Below are 20,000 nucleotides of genomic sequence, written 5' to 3'. Positions count from 1 at the left end.
TGCACACTTTTCTCTCTGCTTTGGCCTTTTGTCCACACTCAGATGCTGTTTTTGAGTCTTCATTTGTATGAGCAGTGCAGGGACAAAAGCGGTTTCAGTCCACTCAGTGTGTATGATCAACTTGTGGATATGATTGAAAATAAGTGTTGATGCAGATCTACACTGAAACGACAAAAAAAAGCATTTTTTGCCTGATCTTTATTTATCTGCCGTTATCCAGATTTTAAAAATACTGTAGTGATTTTTAGTAGGGTGACATGGTGGCACAGTGGGTAGCACTATCACCTCACAGCAATATAACACAAGCGTGATAAACCCTACTTCTAACCCTCTAAAGTTGCTGAAAACTACAGTATTGGGTCATTTGTTTATGTTACTAGAGTTGCTGTGTTACCATAGCAACTGTAAAATCACCACAATAGATTAATTACTATAGTTCTTGAGTTACCATAGCAACTGTAGAATTACAACAGATTAATTACTATAGTGTTAGTGTTACCATAGCAACTGTAGAATTACCACACCAGAATAATTACTATAGTGTTTGCGTTACCATAGCAACTGTAGAATCACCACAACAAAATAATTGCTATAGTTCTTGAGTTACCATAGCAACTGTAGAATTACAACAGATTAGTTACTATAGTGTTAGTGTTACCATAGCAACTGTACAATTACCACAACAGTATAATTACTATAGTGTTTGCGTTACCATAGCAACTGTACAATCACCACAACAAAAAATTACTATAGTTCTTGAGTTACCATAGCAACTGTAAAATCACCACAACAGGTTAAATACTGTAGTCCTTGTGTTACCATAGCAACTGTAGTATCACCACAACAGACCAATTATTAATTCTTGTGTAACCATACCAACTTTAGAATTACCACAACATATTGGTTACTATGGTTTTTGAGTTACCATAGCAACAGAAAATAATTTCAATGCAAAAACAAGCATTTTCTTCCTCATTCTCAGATTATTTTGCTTGTTTTAAGGAAATTTTTCATTTTAATTTACAGTTTCTGTAATTAATACAATATTATTTTTACTTGTCTAGAAATGCTTCTTGATGTAAGAATTTGTAGAAATGTGGACTAGAAATAAGTCTAAGTAAGAGCAGTATTTATTTGCAGTCTCCATCTGCTTTAGCTCCGGCTGGATGTTTTTCTGTCAGGTCAGGAGTGAAACTCTCAGGTGTTTGCAGAAGTTTCTAATATCCTCCTTTGAGCAGAGTTCTCCAGGTGGCTTTAGTGCGTCTGCTGGCCTGCGATATGAACACATCCTCCTGTTAAAGACGTCCGGCTCCTGCAGAACTCTTTGATACTGAAGGGTCTTTCTGAACTCTCCGTGGTTTTACTGTAAGCAGCTTATGGGAGATTTGAAGTTCTGAAATCTGCACCTGTGTGCGCTCTGAAATCGATCCACTCCAGCCTGTCTTATTTTTAATAGTCCAATGCATTCAATATTTGAGCTGATGTGCTATAGCATGCAGATAAGGCTTAAATCAGCCAGAAATTTCCAGTGTAGGGCTTTAGATGAAGTGAGCAGTGAAAGTGAGCTCAGCTTCAGCTTCTGAAAGCCAGATATTGAAGAAACTCCATCAGTCAGCAAACTCAACTCAGAAACTGCTGACAAAATGAGGTGAACTATAACCAAACTTCTTTTCTTCCATTTAAGATGGCTTCCTTTACTACTTTACTTACTTTTTGATCCGGCACAAGGAGTTGTGGGTAGCAGTTATAGTATGTAAAAGATGTGTTAGTACATTTATGACGTTTTAAAAACAGAAACTGTAATGAAATCGAGTAGTTAAATTGAATAACGCCACAAATTATAGCAAGTTATATCATGTCCTTTTCCACTCTGTTACTTTGAGAATTTTGCTTCACAATCCAAAATAAATTAAACAATCCAGCCTCAGTGCCAATAGCTCCTCCCTTTAATCAGTAGCCTCTCCCATTCAATCATAGCTCCACCCCTTCCACTACATGAGCAACACTATGAGCCCTGAATGCATGTAGTGTTTAATATTCCACACTTATATTTAACAGCTGAATAAGTGCATCATCCGGGTATTTAAAGTGCACTTATTCTTCTTATAATTTACCGTGTGAATGCACTACTTATACTGTTAATACTACAACATGACACAGAACAGTGTAAAGTATGCAATTTGGGACGCACCAATAGTTTAAGCACCTTTTTTTACAATGGATAAAAAAATTAATCCTACTCAGGATTAAATTCAGGTTATGTTCTGGTTTTTTTTAAGTTATTTTCAGTTTATGTTTTGGTTTTGTTCTGGTAATGTTTGGATTATGTTCAGGTTATGGTCAGGTTGTGTTCAGGTTATTTTCAGGTTATGTCCTGGTTATGTTTATGGCTATTTTCAGGTTATGTCTGGGTTATGCTCTGGTTATTTTCGGGTTATTTTCAGGTTATGATCAGGTTATGTTCAGGTTATGTTCTGGATATGATCAGGTTATGTTCTGGATATGTTCAGGTTATGTTCAGGTTATGTTCAGGTTATGTTCTGGATATGTTCAGGTTATGTTTTGCTTATGTTCAGTTAATTTTCAGGTTATGTTATGGTTCTTTTCAGCTTGTGTTTAGTTATGTTAAGGTTGTTATGGTTCTTTTCAGGTTATGTTCTAGTTATGTTCAGGTTATCCTATGGTTCTTTTCAGGTTATGCTCAGGTCACGTTCAGTTTATGTTCTGGTAATGTTCTAGTAATGTTCAGATCATTTTCAAATTATTTTCTGGTTATGTTCAGGTCATGTTCTGGTAATGTTCAGATTATTTTCAGTTAATGATCAGATTATTTTTAGTTTATGTTCTGTTTATGTTCAGATTATGATCAGGTTATGTTCAGGTTATGATCAGGTTATGTTCTGGTAATGTTTAGGTTATGTTTAGATTATGTTCAGGTTATGGTCTGGTAATGTTCAGGTTATGTTCAGATTATGATAAGGTTATGTTCTGGTAATGTTTAGGTTATGTTTAGATTATGTTCAGGTTATGTTTTGGTAATGTTTAGGTTATGTTCAGATTATGTTCAGGTTATGTCCAGGTTATGTTCTAGTAATGTTCAGGTTATGTACTGGTTATGTTCAGGTTATGTTCAGGTAATGTTCTGGTAATGTTCAGGTTATGTTCAGGTAATGTTCTGATTATTTTTATCCTACTTCATCCTGCAAATACTTTTTTTCTGCACATTTTTAAAATGTACGGCATTTCCATTAAGCATTATTAAGCAATATTCCAAGATGCACATAAAAATAGGTGGTTGGAAGCATATCTTGTTACACTATCCAGCCTACATTACCCAAAATGCTCTCCGTCAAGCCCTTCTAAACTCCACAGACGACACACACAGGCACTGAGGCATATTTTTCCACAGATACGCTTGAGTTCCACACTTGGAGAAATCTGTGCTCGAATCCCACAGGTGGCTCTCAATCAGCTAATAAAGATGATTACATAATGCCGGATGATTATGGAAACGGTTACAGCGCGTCACATGATCTGAGCACTTCACATGGACACGCATGAGTGGGATTAAAAGTGGAATTAAGTCATTTCTGCAAATGTGCTCAACTTTACAGCTGAACTTTGACCTCTGGTGCACTCTCATTACCACTTCCTGATAGAGGAAAAACTTCTTAAAGGAGCCGCTGACGATTTCTGCATGTCAAGTTAAACAACAGTTGTGTATTAATGTGTCATTAGTATCAAAAGGGCCGGCATAGTGGTTTAGTGGTGTCCCACTGAGGCCTTACAGTAAGAAAGTTGCTGATTCGAGTCCCAGCTGGGTCAGTTGGTGTTCTGTGTGGAGTTTGCATGTTCTCCCCATGTAGAGTGCCCATTTTCCTTCAGCTTAGTCCCTTTATTCATCAGGAGTCACCACTGCGGAATGACCTGCCAACTACTCTGGCATATGTTTTACACAGAGGATGTTCTTCCAGCTGTAACCCAGTACTGGAAAACACCCATACACACTCATACACTACGGCCAGTGTAGTTGATCAGTTCCCCTATAGCGCATGTGTTTGGACTGTGGGGGAAACCGGAGCACCCGGAGGAAACCCACGCCAACACAGGGAGAACATGCAAACTCCACACAGAAACACACACTGACCCAGCCGAGACTCAAACTAGCGACCTTCTTGCTGTGAGGCGATTATTATTATTATTTAAATATTATATACCAGTAGAAATATCTGTAATTCATGAACCAAATACATATTTACATACTGTACACATTGGAAAGAAAATTATAAAGTAAACAATATTATTTCTTCTTTTAAAGGGATAGTTCACCCAAACAATAAAATTGACTCACTATTTAGTCTCTCGCAAATGGCTCTAAATCTTTATGAGTTTCTGTCTTCTGTTAAACACAAAAGAAGATCATTTGACGAATTCTGAAAACCTGTAACCATTGACTTCTATAATAGGAAAAGCAAATACTATTTTGCCTTGTATTGTTCATATTTTGCCTTGTAGCGAGTCTAAGAAAAGCGCATTACAAATCAAATTTATTATTACTATAACTATGGATGTCAACGATTACAGGTTTCTAACATACTTCAAAATATCTTCTTTTGTCTCTAACAGATGAAAGAATCTCATAGAGGATTGATGAGGGCAAGCAAAGTACTTTAATTTTTACTTTACTTTAATTTTTGTGTAAACTACCCCTTGTGTAACCAACAACCTAACGTCCATATCATTAAAACAAAAACTCAAGAACCCAACTTAACCAAAGAAAATGGACAATAAAAAATACTCAAAGAGTGGAAGTTGAAGGGTCAAGTAAACATGTATTTTTAAAATATTTCATATTGGTATAGGGGGTGAAAGGTGCAGTGTGTTTTTAAGCAGACCCCAAATGTTTCTGTATGGTGGGTGTGATGTAGTCAATGATCCACAGACAGCAGCTTCACGGCTGACCGCGACACCACACACAAATTCTGCACCGCAAAAACACACAGACCTGAGCGAGGGGTCGTTCACACACCATTAGTGAAGAAACGAGCTGATAAATGACACAAACCCAAGAGTCAATGAAGCCCTTTGTGTTTATGACAGCTGATTTAAAGAGGCCAGATGAAGCTGTGTGCTGTTTCTGCTGCTTCAGTGCACGAGTGTATAACACAGAACACTGTTTACCACACTAAACACTGATTACTGTGGTATGTTAGGCTGTACGGCTAACCTGCTCTAGAGTAGGTTATGTTCAGGTTATGTTCAGGTTATGTTCAGGTTATGTTCAGGTTGTGTTCTGGTTGTGTTCTGGTAATGTTGGGTTATTTTCGGATTATGTTCAGGTTATTTTCAGGTTTTGTTCGGACTATGTTTTAGGTTCTAGTAATATTCAGGTTATTTTCAGATTTTGTTCAGGTTATGTTCTGGTATTATTTCGGTTATGTTCTGGTAATGTTCAGATTATTTTCAGGTTTAGTTTATGTTCTGGTAATATTCAGATAGTGTTCTGGTTATGATCTGGTAATGTTCTTGTTATGTTCAGGATATGTTCTGGGTATTTTCAGATAGTGTTCTGGTTATAATCTGGTGATGGTCTTATGATATTTAGGTTATGTTCTGGTTGTTTTAAGTTTATGCTTTGGTTATGTTCTGGTTGTGTTCAATTTGTGTTCTGGTTCTGTTCAGTTTATGTTATGAGAATGTTCAGGTTATGTTCGAGATATGTTTTGGTTGTTTTTAGTTATATTTGATTATGTTCAGGTTATGCTCTGGTTTTTTTACAGGTTATATTCACGTTATGATCAGGTTATGTTCTGGTTGTGTTCTGGTGTTCGTGTTATGTTCTGGATATGTTCAAGTAATATTTACGTTATGTTTTGGTTATGTTCAGATTATTTTCAAGCTATGTTCAGGTTAGGATTATATTGTTAATTTTCAGATCATGTTCCGGTTATTTTCATGTTGTGCTCTGGCTATTTTTAGGTTATGTTCGAGATTTGCTTTGGCTGTGTTTTAGTAATATTTGGATTACAGTATGTTCAGGTTATGCTCTGGTTATTTTACAGGTTATATTCAGGTTATGATCAGGTTATGTTCTGGATATGTTCAGGTAGCATTTACGTTATGTTTAGGTTATGTTCAAATTATTTTCAAGTAATGTTCAGGTTAGGATTTTTTGTTAATTTTCAGGTTATGTTCTGGTTATTTTCAAGTTAAGTTATCTTTATAGGTTGTGTTCAGGTTATGTTCTGACAATTTTCAGATATGTTCTAGCTATGTTCAGGTTATGTTTTGGTTATTCTCAGGTTATGTTCAGGATATTTTCAGATTATGTTCAGGTTATTTTCAAGCTATATTCAAGTTATGTTCAAGTTATGTTCTGGTTATGTTCAGATTATGTTTTAGTTATTTTCAGGTTATCTTCCTTTCATTGTCCATGAAAGAGGAGAGATCAAAGAACACTACTTGCTTTAATAATCCTGTAGTCCTGACTATGTTCATCCAGCGTCATGGAACAGAGTCCTGCAGCCAATAAACAAAACAATCAGCTTTCACAATACCGGAGAGTTGGACTGGAAAGATTTAACATTCACTGCAGTCCAGCTCAATTCAGCTGAAACACACCAGAGCGCTGTTCTCACACACTCACTGAAGGAACATGCTATCAAAACTGAATTTAGTTAAATGGCACATAATCCACCAGCAAGCTCAAAGGCACTGGATGCTCTATGAGTCCCTACAGGCAGGACTGAGCAGATAAAACACAGAGGACAAACAGACAGTCATGTGAAAAAGTTTGGACACCCTATGAAATTCCAATTTTCCCTATATCAGAACATTAAATAAATGATCTGCTCTTTATCAGGACGTAACATTTAAGACATACAACATATAACAGAAATCAACAGAGCAACTGGGCTGTAATGTATGATTTCACAGCTCCTGTAGAGTCCTGCAGAAAGTGTGTGAGCTCTGGAAGACCTCGTCGCTTTGACTGAAACACAAGCTGCCGTTTCCCTTCAGTAAAGCTGCAGCCAGCGTGTGTATTCCTGCACACACTGAACGTCTGGAGCTGATCTGTATTTCAGGCGCTGGCAAATAAACGGTGATAAAAGAGTGAGAGAAACTGGCAGAGCAGATGCAGAAACACAAACCAGGAGAACTCACACTCACACAGTCCTCATCTTACACACACATCCTGACTCAAACTTACAGATCAGTCAAAACCTTCATTCATTCTCCTTCAGCTATTCATCAGAGGTCACCACAGTGGAATGAACCGCCAACTATTCCAGCATATGTTTTACACAGAGGATACCAGTCTAGCTGCAACACAGTACTGGAAAACACCCATACACACACTCAACTTTCAATACGCACACATATAAGACGTCCTGTTTTTGTTTCTGCATCAAAATTCATTTTCAAAAGTGATTTTATATCCACAGGAGTCATTAAATGCCAGCAAAGTGTCTCTTTTCATGGTTTAGATAACCTTTGTGCAATTAAAATGTCAAATACTGGTGAAATAAATCCTTCAGAGCTACAGAAATATTAATAATGAAACAACACACTTATTCTGAGCTATATATCATCATTATAAACTTAAAAACACACATATTTTGCCTGCTTCCTAACCATATAAAAAGAGTTGAACTATTGATTTTTTATTTGTTTGTTGATGTATAATGTATTTAAGAATATCTTGTCTTGAAGGATGACGTTAAAGACTCCACCATGCCTATTTTAGACTCTAATTTTCATTTTCAGTGCTGCATCCGGCTCTTACACTGTAAAAAATGCTTTTGTTTCTTGTTTCTAGTAAAGAAATATCTAAAAATATAAAAATGTAAATCAAGATGCATTTTTCGACGAGCAAAATGATTGTTCTTTTTTTAAAAAGTCATAAAGGGATGCAACAATTAACCGATTTCACTATTACCCACACTTTAATTCGTCCCAATTAATGAATCAGAAAGCTTCTCTGCACGGAACAAAACCCACTGTACGCTAATTTAAAACTGCAAGCTTGTACACAGAGGCTCACACACACTGGATTAACTATGGCTGAGGCTATGAACTAAGGGCGGTTCACATGTTGCGTGTTCTGCGCATGCAAGTTCTTTCTTTTCTTGCGGTTCAGCAGCCTTTGACTACATTTGTTCTCTTTAAAAGGGAAATACTGCGCTCATATGTAGTTTAGATTTACATTAGACAAATAGGCCCACTATCTTTTTATGTATTCATTTATTGTTCTGTTGTTTATTTCAGTGTAAATTTATCGCTTATGTTTAAATGAAAACGTTTATCCCTTATTTTGACGTCCACAGTGAAATGGACTTTTGTTTGTTTTTTATAATTATTTTGTCCTTTATTATTTGCTTACTGAGCAGTAAAAAACACTTTAAAATATAAGAAGTAATTTTCTAAACTAGTAGTATTTTGAAATCAATGAATGCATAATAATAGGGATAACTGTGAAACCAGGATTATTCTTCAGACTATAATCGTACACGCAAAGTCTATATTTGTTGCCTTTTCTGCACTTTTTTCTGTTGGTTATACATTATAGAGTATAGATTATATATTGTAGATTACAGCGAGTCAGACTTTGAGCTGCAGCACCTGGAGTAAATGTGAACAGGTGCAGAAGAACAGCAGGAGATCTGGAGCGGTTTCTGGTGCCGCTTTACCGGCCAGCTGAAGAAACTCTGTGCTGTCAGTGAACCGGACGCAAGCACCGCATTCATCCATTGGGCAGGAAGGAACATAAAGACTTCTGCCAGGAATGTAATATTCATCTGCAGCTGCAGAGAGAGAGAGGTATCCGTCATCCCGCAGACAGAAGACGAGGCAGATTTATCTCAGCCAATACCTTCACAGGCCAGAGAGCAAATTCACCGCTAATTTACAGCTCAGAGCTCACGGATCTGCAGCGCATGCATCATCAGAACAGGACAACACACACTCTTCTGGAAGCATTTTCTCACTGCTTTTCTCTCTCTCTGGGTTTTAAAAACACACTGAAGCCTCGACTGAGCTGGTCATCTGCGAGTGTTTCAGTTATTCTGAATGAATGAAGCACTCGTGCATGAAGCTGATTATAAACCTCTGTCTGAGTCCGACACACAACACTGGATGAGCTGATCCTGCTGTACTGGTGGGCATATTGCAGAACATAAACAACAACAACAAATGTTCAGTCTTGTTTAGCAGTACAAATATCTACAAAATGTGTGTGTTTGTGTGCATAACTTTGTGTGTTTGTAACATGTGCATGTGTGTTTGTGCATGTTAGAGTGTGCATGTGTATGTGTGTGTTTGTGTGTATTTGTGCATAACTTTGTGTGTTTATAACGTGTGCATGTGTGTTTGTGCATGTTAGAGTGTGCATGTGTGTGTGTGTGTGTGTTTGTGTGCATTTGTGCATAACTTTGTGTGTTTATAATGTGTGCATGTGTGTTTGTGTATTTGTGTGTGCGCGCGCAATTGTGCATGTGTGTGTTTGTAATGTGTGTGCATGTGCGTTTGTGTGATTGGGTTTTTGTGCATGTTAGAGCATGTGTGTGTGTGTGTGTGTTTGTGTGTGTAACATTTGCATGCTTGTGCATTCCTTCGTTAGTTTTTCAGGCATGTTTGAGTGTGCATGCATGTTTGTGTGTGTACGCATGTGTGCATGTGTGTGTTTGTAACGTGTGCATGCATGTTTGTGTATGTTTGTGCATGTGCGTTTGTGTGTCTGTGTATGTTAGAGTGTGCATGTGTGTTTGTGTGTCTGTGCGTGTTTGTGTGTGCGCGGATTTGTGCATGCATGTGCATTTGTGTGTTTGTGCATGTTAGAGTCTGCATGTGTGTTTGTGTGTATGTGTGTGTGTGTTTTTAACGTTTGTGTGCATGTGTGTTTCTGTGTGTTATTTCTTGTGCATGTTTTGTTTTAGTGTGCATATGAGTTTGTGCATGTGTGTGCGCATTTGTGCATGTGTGTATTTGTAATGTGTGTGCATTTGTGTTTGTTAATGCATGTTTGAATGTGCATGTGTGTTTATACGTGTGTGCGTGCTTTCGTTGTGTGTTTGGACGTGTGTGTGTGTGTGTGTGTGTTTGGACGTGTGTGTGTGTGCTGTAGTGCTCTAGGAGAGGTAAAGGACGCTCCTCATCTCACATGTGGAACAGATTTCTCAGCAGCTGCAGTCGATCTGAGCTCTCGCTGAAAGAGACTCTATGAAATGAATTTTAGATGAACACGGAGGTCTTTAACTGCACTAAACATGCCGTCCACTCGCCCACTGCAACCCAGCGTTTCCAATCACATCCAGCCAATCACAGCTCAGGATGTGTTCAACATGTGTTGCTCTCTAACGGGATTAACTGACTGCTGCTTTAAATGCAAATGAGAGGGTGGTCTTTTCAGAAGAGGGCGGAGCTACAGACGGCTGCGCATTAGGTGTAAAACAGCAGTGTGTGTGTTGTGAGTGCTGGTCATGTGTGCTTCAGTGTGAGTGTGTGTTCATGCTTCTATCAGTCTATGTCGCTCCTGTCGCTGTTCATCTATATCTCCACATCTATAATCCTCTTAGTCTATGCTGACATCATCTTCAGCAGCTCAAACACTCTAATGGCTAATGGACAGACGGCTGCTTCTCACTCAGGCCTGCTGTTTATGCTAATGAGGTGGAGAGATGGGCACTAGTGGGCGGGGCTTTCCCCCTCTGATGACACGTACAGCAGGAGAATGTCAATCACAGTGTTTCTGCATCAAGTCTGATTATAATAAACACAGTTCAGTACTGCTAAGCATCAGAGGCTGCTGGAGAGACTCACACACACACACACACACACACACAACTGGGGTTAAACGACGCATAAAAGAGATTTAAGCATCATAGATGACCTTTAAAGGAGCAAACTAAATCTAAACTAAAATGCACAGCAAAGGAAATCATCTAGAAATGCATTGTGTAATATCATTGGTGAAGTGTGACGCTCAGTGTGTGTTTGTGGCCCTCAGATGTGCAGATGGATTAGTTGTGCATCGTCAGACTGAAGGATTGATGGTGTTTTGGGGACAGAAATGAATGAACTCAGCTCAGATCTGACAGATGGATTGTGCAGCATGTGTTAAACTCATGCACAGATGCATCGGCGCTGTTGGACAAACATTTTCCTAAAGCTGCAGACTATTCCTCTTCCACTCACACTCTCCACTTAGTCACGTCTTTAGTTTCGCTGAGACGATTAGTTTACTCCCAGGAGACGGAGAGGAGGAGTTCATTTATCCAGCGCTGAAACGACACAAACTCAGATAAACTGTGAAGAAGAGTGAACAACAGACTGAGAGGAGGCATTAATGATGACCTTTATTACAGCAGCTGACGTCAGATATGGGACGGATGGACAGACAGACATTTGGATGAATGGATGGATGGATAGTTTTTGGAGGGATGAATGGATGATAGCTATTTGGATGGATGGATGGATGGATGGATGGATGGATGGATGGATGGATGGATGGATGGATGAATGGATGGATGATTTTCTGGATGGATGGAAGGATGGATATATCAATGAATGGATGGATGGATAGATGGATGGATGGATGGATGGATGGATTGATGGATGGATGATTTTCTGGATGGATGGATGGATGGATGGAAGGATGGATGCATGGATGGATGGTTGGATGCATGGATGGATGAATTTCTGGATGGATGGATGGATTGGTTTTCTTGAACTGATGGATAGATATACGGATGGATGGATGCATGGATGGATGGATGGATGAATTTCTGGATGATTTTCTGGATGGATGGATGAATAAGTTTATCCAGATGTCAGGTAGTCAGTTCTCTGCAGGATCTAGTAGTGTACAGTGTGATCTGGAGGAGCAGTGAGTGATTGCCCTGATCTCTATAGTGTGTGTGTGTGTGTGTGTGTGTGTGTGTGTGTGTGTTTTGACTCTGCAGGCTGATGTTTATCACTGCAGCTCTTCAGATTTAGGGTCTGTAGTCCTGAAACTCGATCGGTTCATGTTATTTCTCAGCTCAGGCCTCAGCGGTCATGACCTGCTACACACACACACTCACACACACACACACATATTCCAGCTCCTGTTGTGTGTTTCTCAGCTGACGCCGCACGCAAATCTTGCTGAAGGGCCCCATGAGGGCCGCTGTGAGGCTCTGACCCCGACACTCATTATTTAAAGCTCATCTCCACCTCACACCATGGCCTACAACACACACACACACACACACACACACCACGGATATTACACTGAGAACATTAACAGTGCAGAGATCTGCAGCATATACTGTCCGCCTGAACCATTCATCAAATCACGACCAGGAACTCACCACACCCTCAGAATGGTCCAATAGCGGCGTTGACCAAAAATCCCAGACTCCCAAAAACTGCAGACTCGCAAACATCAAACATACACCAGCGAGACACAGAAACAACAGCTCACTGAGGAAAACAAGGCAAACCAGTCACTCAGGTGATGACCACTGGCGATGGATGGATGGATGGATGGATGGAAGGATGGATGGATGGAAGGATGGATGGATGGATAGATAGATGTTTGAGTTGATGCCTGCAGTGTGTGTTTGATGTTGTTGACTTTAAAGCAGACTAAAGGGAGAAGAGGACGGAGCCCTCCTCACATGCTCATGTAGAAACACTGAGATTTGTGTGTCCTGGAGCTCATAAATCGGCCCCGGGCCCCTGAATCTGCGTTCCTGAGGGACTGCAAACATCTCTCCCTCCGCCTGTGTGAAAGCTTGTGTCTGTGTGTGTGTGTGTGTGTGTGTGTGTGTGTGTGTGTATGTGTGTGTTTGGCCTCCAGCCCATCAATTATCAGAGATTAATCACATTATCAGCCGCAGCTGCACAAATGCATGTCATTGCGGTGACAGGAACAGGAAGTGCTTACAGTAAGCAGGGATTGGCCGAGGTCTGAGGCCAAACTACTATCCTGGATCTAGAGCCGAGAAACAGTAATTCACCATCAAACTTGTTTGTGTGTGTGTGTGTGTGTGTGTGCCAGGGCCAGGCTGAACCCGTCTGTAAGCAGGAGCTGTAAGTCCACTGGACACCCGCAGAGCGGCTCTGAGAGGATTTCCTCTGTTGAAACACAGTCGCAGTGAAAGGCTTTTCTGATCTGCTCAGTCTTGCGTTTCAGGGGCGTGATGGGAACCTTCATCAGCCTTTAACGAGCAGAACACACTGCTGCCGGAGCTACACAAACAGATCTGTGCTATTGAACATTCACGGAGCAACACCTTCACTGGGAAATCATTCAACTCGTGTTCACTGGTGGTACAGAAGGGTTCATTCAGCTGGGTCATTCCACACCTGAGCAGACCCGACATCAGATTATAGACCTATAAAGCAGATCCTTCCCACTGTATCCAGAGCTGCCCTTCAGTTCATTTACAGATACAGAAATGTCTTCAGATTTCTGCAATATTTCTCATGCTGTACTGATCAATGCTTCATTTTCTGTTCGAGCTCATGTCATTTGAATACAGAGATGATGTGAACATTTGAGAACTGATTCAGAATTGTTAGACAGAAGAAATCGCAATGCATCCATTTTTTCCACCCTTAATTAATTCTACTGTCAAAAACACTCTTTGACTTAAAATTGTAGAGCAACTTGCTGCACTGCTTTTTTTTTACTTGCACGCGCATGTGTGTGTGTGTGTGTGTGTGTGTGTCAGCAGGGAGTGACAGACAGCAGTGGAGTGTATCATGAGAGCAGAATTACTGCAGTAACTCCTGCTGAGTCCTGGAGGACGAGACGCAACACTGAAGATGACAGTAATGGAGGAGGCGGAGCTCAGCCTGCACACACACCTGCTGCACTAATGAGTCAGGTGGCAGAAAACACACACACACACACACCCACACACACACAAATACACTTATCACATTTCACACTCTCCCCATACACACATACAAATCACACATTAAACACACACACACAAATAGAAATGTCACACTCTCACCACACACACATACACACACCACACATTACACTCATAATAAATTCCTTCATTCATTTTCCACTGCTTTTCTGCGGCCGGGTCACAGGGGCAGCAGTCTAAGGAGAGAACCCCAGACTTCCCTCTCCCCAGACACTTCCTCCAGCTCCTCCGGGGGGATCCCGAGGTGTTCCCAGGCCAGCTGAGAGACCTAGTCCCTCCAGCGTGTCCTGGGTCTTCCCCGAAGCCTCCTCCCGGTGGGACATCCCTGGAACACCTTCCTAGGTAGGCGTCCAGGAGGCATCAGAAACAGATGCCCGAGCCACCTCAGCTGACTTCTCTCGATGTGGAGGAGCAGTGGCTCTACTCCAAGCTCCTCCCGAGTGTCAGAGCTCCTCACCCTGTCTGTAAGAGTGCGCCCTGCCACCCTGCGGAGGAATCTCATTTTGGCTGCTTGTATCCAAGATTTTGTCCTTTTGGTCATGACCCAAAGCTCAAGACCATAGGTGAGTGTAGGAACGTAGACTGAACAGTAACTCGAGAGCTTTGCCTTTCGGCTCAGCTCCTTCTTTACCAGAACAGACCGGTATATCACACGCATTACTGCTGCTGCTGCACCTATATGCCTGTCAACCTCACGCTCCATCCTTGTGAACAAAAACCAAAGATACTTGAACTCCTTCACCTGGGGTAAGGACTTTACTCCAACCTGGAGATGGCAAACCACCTTTTTCCAGTGGAACACCATGGACTCGGACTTGGAGGTGCTGATTCTCATCCCAGCCGCGTCACACTTGGCAACAAACCACCCCAGTGCATGCTGAAGGTCCATGTTCAATGAAGCCAACAGTGCAACATCATCTGCGAATAACAGAGATGAAATCCTGTGGTCCCCGAACCGGACCCCTTCCGGCCCAAGGCTACACATAGAAATTCTGTCCATAACAATTATGAACAGAATTAGTGGCAAATGGTTGAACAAAAGTGCAACATGCAGTGGAAACAAGTCTGACTTATTGCCGGCAATGCAAACCAGACGTCTACTCTGGGACGAGACAGAGCACCACTGACCCCATCTTCCCAGAAAACCCTCCACAGAATGCCACATGGGACACGGCCAAACGCCTTCTCCAAGTCCACAAAACACATGTGGACTGGTTGGGCATACTCCCATAAACCATCGAGCACCCTGGTGAGGGTATAGAGCTGGTCCAGTGTATCACAGCCTGGACAAAAAACACATTGTTCCTCCAGGACCCTTGGTTAAACCATCGGCCGAATCCTCCTCTCCAGTACCCTGGCATAGACTTTCCCAGGAAGGCTGAGGAGTGTGATCCCCCTATAGTTATAGCACACCCTCCGGTCCCCCTTCTTAAAAATGAAAACCACCACCTTAGTTGCCCAGTCCAGAGGTACTGTCCCTAACCTCCATGCGATATTGTAGAGACAAGTAAGAAACCACAGTGAGAGACCAATCCCTGACTTGAAGGCACAGGGTGGCAACACTCTTGTTCACAGAGGAAAACTCCAACCAGCTAAGATGGGGAGCTATAAACAAGCCCACACCGGCCCACCGCCTTTCACTGTGGGCAACTCCAGAGTAGAAGAAAGTCCAGCCCTTCTAAAGAAGTTGAGTTCCAGAGACCCAGCTGTGCATAGAGGTGAACCCAACTATCTCTAGTCGGTACTGTTTTACCTCCCGCACAAGCTCAGGCTCCTTCCCTCCCAGTGAGGTGACATTCCATGTTCCAAGAGCCAGTTTCTGTGCCTGACGATGGGGTTGTCATTGTCCTAACCTTCGACCACAACCCATTCCACAATGCACCAACACCTTACGGCTCCCCCTGCAGGAGGATGGTTGAACACACATTAAACACACACACAACCACAAATATCACATACATCACACTCTCACCACACACACATATCACACATTAAATGCACACACGTGTATGTACACATGTACACAAACATAGACATACTGCTGCATGCACACACACACAAACACAAACACGCATGCACACACATACACCCAACACAGACCCATACAAAGACATGGACACAGACACACACACACACACTAAGAGGCATGCACAGGGCCTAAACCACTTGTTTAACGTAAAAGACGGTGTCTGGTCCTGGTCCAGGTAAAATGAGAGATGATCTGCCGAGAAAACACACACACACACACACACACACACACCTGCTGATCATTAGAGCTTTGATTTTGCTAGCAGGAGTCCAGACACACCTTGCAGCTGATCAAAACACACACACACACACACACACACACACACACACACACACTACTATCGTCAGTACAACACTCAGCCAGATTCTAAAGATTAACAGTGCACTGGAATGTAAAAGTGTGTGAGCGTCGCTATAATTTCAGGAATGTGAAGCTCCTGTGGGTTTGTACAGTGAGATCCAGCATCTCTCCCAGTGTGTGCTGATGTTCATTCTTCTGCTCCACACCTGGCTGTACATGTGAACACACTCCAGCCGTGTGGCGCTGACCTCTGGTTTGTCTCCTTCACACTGTGCTGGATCAACAGCGCTTGTTTTCTCATGGTTTCCGTCACGTGTGGCTGCTGCGGTTTATTTAGACTCCTGTGTGAAGCTCCTGTCAGATCTTCACACCAATACATCAGTATATGTATATATCAGTCAGTGCTCTGAGGGTCAGCGGTGGAGATGCTCTGAGGTGTGACCAGACGACATGAAGCTTCACAGCAGATAAAACACACGGCAGACTCCACACGCACACATACACACACACATGCTGACAGATGTGTGATGCTCCTCAGCAGAGAAAACAAACACTCCTCACTCCAGCTTCACCTCCAGCTCCCTCACTGCAGACCAGAGAGATATCTGACACACCAACACACTGCAGTGCACAACTCTACAGTTCACACACTCTCAAGGCTATACACGGTTGCTAGGGTTTTCTGTTTGTTACGCAGATGCTAAGGTGTCCTGGGTGTTGCTATGCAGTTAATAGGGAGTTATGAGTGTTGCTGTGCAGTTGCTAAGGTGTCCTGAGTGTTGCTATGTAGTTGCTAGGGTGTCCTGGGTGTTGCTATGCAGATACTAGGGTGTCCTTGGTGTTGCTATGCATATGCTAGGGTGTTCTGGGTGTTGTTATGCAGTTGCTAAGGTGTCCAGGGTGTTGCTATGCAGTTGATAGGGTGTTCTGAGTGTTGCTGTGCAGTTGCTAAGATGTCCTGGGTGTTGTTATGCAGTTGATATGGTGTCCTGAGTGTTGCTGTGCAGTTGTTAGTGTGTCCCGATTGTCGCTACGTAGCTGGTAGGGTATCCTGTGAGTTGCTATGCAGTTATTAGGGTGTCCTGGGTGTTGCTATGCAGTTGCTAAGATGTCCTGGGTGCTGCTATGCAGTTGCTAAAATGTCCTGAGTGTTGCTATGCAGTCATTAGATTGTCCTACATGTTCCGATGCAGTTACTAGGGTGTTGCTATGTAGTGCCTAGGATGTTTTGGGTGTTTCTACGCAGTTGCTAGGTGTCCTGGGTGTTGCTATGCAGATACTAGGGTGTCCTTGGTGTTGCTATGCAGTTGCTAAGGTGTTCTGGGTGTTGATGTGTAGTTGCTAAGGTGTCCAGAGTGCTGCTATGCAGTTGCTAGGGTGTTCTGAGTGTTGCTATGTAGTTGTTAGGCTGTGCTGGGTGCTGCTTTGCAGTTGCTATGGTGTCCTGGGTAGTTGCTTTGCAGTTGCTAAAGTGTCCTGGGTGTTGCTATGGAGTTGCTATGCAAAGGTGTCCTGAGAGCTGATATGCAATTGCTAGCGTGTCCCAGATGGTTGCTATGTGTGCTGGGTGTTGCTATGAAGTTTCAAGGGTTTCAGGATGGTTACTATGAAGTTTCTAGGGTGTCCTGGATGTTGACATGTATTTGCTAGGGTGTTCTGAGTGTTGCTTTGCAGTTGCTACGATATCCTGGGTGTTGCTATACAGTTGCTAGGGTGTTCTAAAATATTTCTATGTAGTCGCTAGGGTATCCTGTTTCCTGTACGGTTGCATACAGTAGGTGTCCTGTGTGTTGCTATGAAATTGTTAGGGTGTTCTAAAAGGTTGCCGTGAAGTTGCTAGGGTGTTCTAAAAGGTTGTTGTGCAGTTGCTAGGGTGTTCTAAAATGTTGTTGTGCAGTTGCTAGGGTGTTCTAAAAGGTTGTTGTGCAGTTGCTAGGGTGTTCTAAAAGGTTGTTGTGCAGTTGCTAGGGTGTTCTAAAAGGTTTTTTTGCAGTTGCTAGGGTGTTATAAAAGGTTGTTGTGCAGTTGCTAGGGTGTTCTAAAAGGTTGTTGTGCAGTTGCTAGGGTGTTCTAAAAGGTTGTTGTGCAGTTGCTAGGGTGTTCTAAAAGGTTTTTTTGTAGTTGCTAGGGTGTTATAAAAGGTTGTTGTGCAGTTGCTAGGGTGTTATAAAAGGTTGTTGTGCAGTTGCTAGGGTGTTCTAAAAGGTTGTTGTGCAGTTGCTAGGGTGTTATAAAAGGTTTTTGTGCAGTTGCTAGGATGTTATAAAAGGTTGTTGTGCAGTTGCTAGGGTGTTCTAAAAGGTTTTTTGTAGTTGCTAGGGTGTTATAAAAGGTTGTTGTGCAGTTGCTAGGGTGTTATAAAAGGTTGTTGTGCAGTTGCTAGGGTGTTCTAAAAGGTTGTTGTGCAGTTGCTAGGGTGTTATAAAAGGTTTTTGTGCAGTTGCTAGGATGTTATAAAAGGTTGTTGTGCAGTTGCTAGGGTGTTCTAAAAGGTTGTTGTGCAGTTGCAAGAGTTCTTTAAGTAGTTGATAAGATGTTTTGGGTGGTTGCTAGTGTTTTCTGAGAGGATGTTTTGCTGTTGCTAGGGTGTTTTGAGGAGGTTTTGAGTAAAGGAGTCTCGGTGTTTTGTCATTATTGATACTCGGTGCCGGAGTGTTGATGGCAGCAGCAGTGTTGGTGATTTAAGCGCTGCTATCACTACAGCTTTCGGCAGCAGAATTGCTCCTGTCTTCTTGTTTGGATTCACACTCAGGATTTCTTGATAAATGAAACACAAACCGTCAGTCCTGGCTGAGTTCAGAGCAGCTCACTGATGAATGTCCTCCAACACACACACACACACACACACACACACACACACACACACATGTATAAACAGCTCTAGAAAAGGAGGTGTAAAGCGCTGACCTGCTGACCGGGTTAAAAGTCACGTTCGTCCACAAACACTGCAGACGGCGGTCACTGAAGCACGCAGAGCTGATGTGTGGATGCCCTGAGTCACACCTTCAGCAGGAACATCCTCCTACAAAAGCAGACAGAAGAGTTTCATTCACATCTAAAGGAAAATCTTGCTGGAATAGCTGAGAACAGCACACAGATAATGTTCTCCAGCTCTCTGAAACTGACCCGTTCAGGCTTTGATCCTAATTGTGAGGTTTTGGTGACTGTCACTTTAAATGCAAATGAGGTGATTTTTTTTTTTTTAGAAGAAGGAGGAGCTACAAATGGAAACATGTCAGCATAGTGACAGCAGTGTGACAGCTTCATGCTTCTGGCAGTCTATGGAGACTACATTCATGCATTCATTTTTCTTCGGCTTAGTTCCTTTATTTATCAGGGGTGGCCACAGGGGAATGAACCACCAACTATTTCAGCATATGTTATACGCAGCGGATACCCTTCCAGCCGCAACCCAGTACTGGAAAACACCCATACACACTCATTCACACACACTCATACACTACGGCCAGTGTAGTTGATCATTTCCCCTATAGCGCATGTGTTTGGACTGTGGGGGAAACCGGAGCACCCGAAGGAAACCCACACCAACACAAGGAGAACATGCAAACTCCACACAGAAACACCAACTGACCCAGCCGAGACTTGAACCATTGACCTTCTTGCTGTGAGTCCACAGAGCAACACATTGTGAGTGTGTGTGTCGAAAAGAGTATGTGTGTTAGTATGAATGGGTGTATGTCTGTGTGAGTATGAGTGTGTGTGGTGTGGTGTGTGTGTGATCAGAT

The 20,000-nt window shown here is 42.1% G+C and overlaps 1 protein-coding gene and 1 long non-coding RNA gene across 4 annotated transcripts in view; one reads left to right on the top strand and one right to left on the bottom strand.

The window, feature by feature from the left end:
- The window catches only part of LOC141377646 (uncharacterized), a 36,785-nt gene that overhangs the window by 2,499 nt on the left and 14,286 nt on the right, over positions 1 to 20,000 (top strand). Inside the window, exon 2 of the mRNA XM_073922407.1 lies at positions 13,722 to 13,874. The gene's annotated coding sequence lies outside the window, so the exon portion shown is untranslated. The remainder of the gene's footprint in view (positions 1 to 13,721; positions 13,875 to 20,000) is intronic.
- The window catches only part of LOC137487546 (uncharacterized), a 56,996-nt gene continuing 41,804 nt past the window's right edge, over positions 4,809 to 20,000 (bottom strand). For 2 of the 3 annotated variants that reach the window (XR_012390111.1, XR_012390109.1), the window contains exons 3-4: positions 19,162 to 19,276; positions 15,780 to 19,011 (exon numbers count right to left, since the gene is read on the bottom strand). This is a non-coding gene — a long non-coding RNA (uncharacterized lncRNA). Of the gene's footprint in view, positions 7,089 to 15,779; positions 19,012 to 19,161; positions 19,277 to 20,000 lie in introns of those variants that run through there. The other variant, XR_012390110.1, reaches the window with a different exon arrangement.

This window comes from Danio rerio, chromosome 14 (assembly GCF_049306965.1).
Source record: "Danio rerio strain Tuebingen ecotype United States chromosome 14, GRCz12tu, whole genome shotgun sequence".
NCBI classification, from domain to species: domain Eukaryota; kingdom Metazoa; phylum Chordata; class Actinopteri; order Cypriniformes; family Danionidae; genus Danio; species Danio rerio.
Note: the sequence above shows the minus strand (reverse complement) of the source record. Positions and strands in the feature narration are given on the sequence as shown.